The sequence below is a fragment of the Macaca nemestrina genome, chromosome 15, assembly GCF_043159975.1.
Source record: "Macaca nemestrina isolate mMacNem1 chromosome 15, mMacNem.hap1, whole genome shotgun sequence".
Taxonomy (NCBI): domain Eukaryota; kingdom Metazoa; phylum Chordata; class Mammalia; order Primates; family Cercopithecidae; genus Macaca; species Macaca nemestrina.
The window spans coordinates 111,673,333-111,677,310 of record NC_092139.1 but is presented as its reverse complement, the minus strand read 5'-3'; positions in this window follow the sequence as shown (position 1 = coordinate 111,677,310).

Here is a 3,978-nt window from a genome sequence, read left to right as displayed (position 1 = left end):
CGCCCGGGCTTTCCACGCGCGACGTCCGCCCCGCCTCCCTCGGACCATGCAAATAAGCCGGAGCGAGGCCCAATGAGCGGGCAGGACGCCCTCCCGGGCGAGGCTTGGAGGGGGATGGGGGCGGGGACGGGGTCTGGGAGGGGGATGGGGGCGGGGACGGGGTCTGGGAGGGGGATGGGGGCGGGGACGGGGTCTGGGAGGGGGATGGGGGCGGGGACGGGGTCTGGGAGGGGAATGCAGCGGGGACGGCGGGCTGGGAGGGGGAAAGGAGCGGGGACGGGGGGCTGGGAGGGGGATTGGGTACGGAGGCTGGGAGGGCGATGGGGGAGGATCTGTGCAGGGGTCCAGCCTGGGAGCTCCCCCCAGCGACTGGAGAGAAAGCATTTTTCCAAAATTCTAAAAGACACTGCATGTCCTGGAGAGAAACGGCTTCCTACTGTTTTCTTTGTCATCCATTAAGTCGGGGGGGTGGGGAGGGTGAAAGGGGAGTCACAGTTGGTGCCCACTTGATCCTTAACATCCCTCTGACACTTTATCACGTCCCTTTTGACCCGGGGAGAGCCAGCCTAAAGCAGGCACCACCACCTGAAGCGTCTACTGGCTGCGTTGTTGCAGGCTTTCTGTGTGATTGCCTTCAAGTGCTGGGGATTTTTTTATTGAATGACAGTAACAGGAAGTGTCCATTTCAAAGTTTCCTTTGTAAGTAAAAACTGTGAATGACGGGCCCTGGGTCGCAGCCCTGTAGGAACTGGGGAGTGGGGAGTGGTTTGGGAAACTGAGGCCTAGATGATTCCTGGTGCTCTATCTTAGTCCATTCTGGTGCGAAAACGAAATACGGTAAGCGGAGGGGCTTACAAACAAGCGATTTATATCTCTCTTTGTTTTCCCTGCGATGCTGGAGTGCAGTGGCGCGATCTTGGCCCACTGCAGCCTCTGCCTCCCGGGTTCAAGCAATTCTCCTGCCTCAGCCTCCCGAGTAGCTGGGATTACAAGCGTGCGCCACCACGCCTGACTAATTTTTTGTGTTTTTAGTAGAGATGGGGTTTCACCACGTTGGCCAGGCTAGTCTAGAACTCCTGACCTCAAGTGATCGCCCACCTCAGCCTCCCAAAATGCTGGGATTACAGGGGTGAGCCACTTCACCTGGCATATTTCTCTCTCTCACAGTTCTGGAGGCTGGAAAGCCCAAGTTCAAGATGCCAGCAGATTCAGTCCCTGGTGAGAGGCATGGCTCATAGAAGGTGCCATCTTGCCACATCCTCACCTCTGGGCCTCTTTGATAAGGGCACCAATCCCATTCATGAGGGTGCCACCTTCTCATCAAATCACCTTCCAAAGGCCCCCGCCTCCAAAGACCATCACCTTAAGGGGTAGGACTTCAACAGATGACCTTTAGCGGGGACACAAACATTCGGATAGTAGCATGCCCTTAAGAGATGCCTAGGAGGCCCCTTGACCTTGAGCTACCCCTGGCACTGGGTGGAGCAAGCCCACAGCAGTCCATGGGGAGAAGTTAGACCTTGGTCTAGAGCTGTTCACTGGAGGACCCAGGTCTGCCAGGCCATACCGACCCCAACTGGAGTGGACCAGGAAATCCTCCCCCTGTCCCTGAGACCTGGAGGAACGCAGAGAGCTTTGGGGTCAGGCCTCCGCCCTCTCTGTGGCTCAGTGTTCTCAATGGCAGAGTGACTGGTGATGACATTGCTGTTAGGATTCCAAATGTCACCTGAGAAGCACCTGGACTGGTTAGGTGGTTCATGTTCACCTGAGCTTCCCCAGTCTGCTGCATTCCTTGCTTTTGCCTTGCCTGGAGGGGTAGCAGAGCTGGGAGCAGGGCTGCCTCCTGTCTCTGGGCAGGAATTCCAGGGCATGGGAGCTTCAGGTCATAGTGAATACCTGGGCTGACTGCCTCATCACATAGACACTTTGTAGATGGAGGCCCACAGCAAGGCAGGGTCAGGTCCTAAGTCCTGGGGAAAGTCAGGAGAGCTGGGAACCAGACAGGGGTCCCACCCGTTCCTGACATGTTGGCTTTGCTGGAGGGGGGCATTACCTACAGTCCTGCCCTAACTGCCCTCCAACTCCACCTCACACTCCGGGCTGCGGCGGAACTGAGACTTCTGGGTTGAAGAACTGAGGCTTCTGGCTGGGACAGCTGGGGTCAGAATCTCTAGCCTCCTGTACCCACCCATCCCTCCCGCATTGCACGACCAGACTTAGGACTAATGACAGGAAGGTCAGGCCCTGGCACGGGAATTTGAGACTGTGACTGAAGGCCCGAAATTTAGTCACCCTGCCACCAGCCACAGGCATTTGTATCCTGTCCACCGGCACTCATTCTTGGCCAGTCACACTGGACATCTATCATCTCCAGTGTGACCCAGATGTGGGCAGGACAGGAGCAGGGCTGAGGATTCACCCCCTCTTTATCACTGCATGTAGACGGCAGCTGGGGGCCCTCCCCACTTTCCAGAGAAAAAGAGAGAACCCGGCTGGGCAAGGGTTTCATGGCCCAACTCTCTGAGCCCCCCTTATCCAGCCTCCAGTGGGACAGGCACATGATATCATGGTTGAGACTGCAAATTTTGGCATCAGACAGCCAATGCACAAGCCTTGCAAGCATCATTTCATCTCTCAGAGCTTCAGTTTTTATATCTGTACCATGGGGGAGAAAGCAGTTGTGTGAGGGGCATTGTGAAGTTAAATGTGATGAACAGAAAGCACCCAGCACAGTGCCGAGCAGTGCTGCCTTTATCCCTGATCCCATCTGTCTCTCTCTCTCTCTCAGTCCCTGTCTCTGTGTCTCCCACTTTCACTGCTACACATAGCCCCATCTGCAATCGGGATCCAGCTCTTGGCTGCCAGCGCAGAGTTACAAACATTGCTTATCTTGAACTCAGTGTTCAGTCCCCAGGGAGACGACTTTGTATCTCTTGAACTATTCCCTCAAAAGCAAAGTGACTGCCTTGCCCATGGTACAAAGAGTTGTGGCTGTGCTCTGCTCACATCAGACATAGACACTACTTGGAAGAATGGAGAGGACTGGTGGCTGAGGCACTTTGGAAGTAGGAAAAGTGAATTCATGTGTCAAATCGTCGTCAGATGGCATGGATGCTTGCGTAAGGAAGTGCTATTTTCCAGGAGTCGTAAATGTCCATTTCCTTGTGGTCTTCAAATTCTAGTTCCCGGTACTCGTGATATGATGTGGGATCGATTGGCAACATCCATAAGTGAACACTAAGAACCACTTTCCTTTTTTTTTTTTTTTTTTTTTTTTGAGAGGGAGTCTCACTCTGTCACCCAGGCTGGAGTGCAGTGGCACGATCTCGGCTCACTGCAACCCCCGTCTCCTGGGTTCAAGTGATTCTCCTGCCTTAGCCTCCCCAGCAGCTGGGATTACAGGCATGCGCCACCATGTCTGGCTAATTTTGTATTTTTAGTAGAGACGGGGTTTCACCATGTTGGCCAGGCTGGTCTTGAACCCCTGACCTCAGGTGATCCTCCTGCCTCGGCCTCCCAAAGTGTTGGGATTACAGGCGTGAACCACTGCGCCCGTCCAGTACCACTTTTCAATATCAGACTTTGGGAGACCCTGTCTCAGATAAAAACAAAAAGTTCATGCATTAGAGAAGCTCCTTCAGGCGTGAGTTCTAGTGCTGTTTGCTGTGGGTTCAAGGTTAATGAATCAACAATATACAGGTTATCAGCCGGGCAGAGTAGCTCACGCCTGGAATCCCAGCACGTTGGGAGGCCAAGGCGGATGGATCACCTGAGACCAGGAGCAGTTCGAGACCAGCCTGGCCAACATGGTGAAACCCTATCTCTACAAAATAACAAAAACTGGCTGGGCATGATGCCCGTAATGCCCGCTACTTGGGAGGCTGGGGTGAGAGAACCACTTGAACCCAGGAGGCAGAGTTTGCGGTGAGCAGAGATCACACCATTGTACTCCAGCCTGGCCGACAGTTACACTCTGTC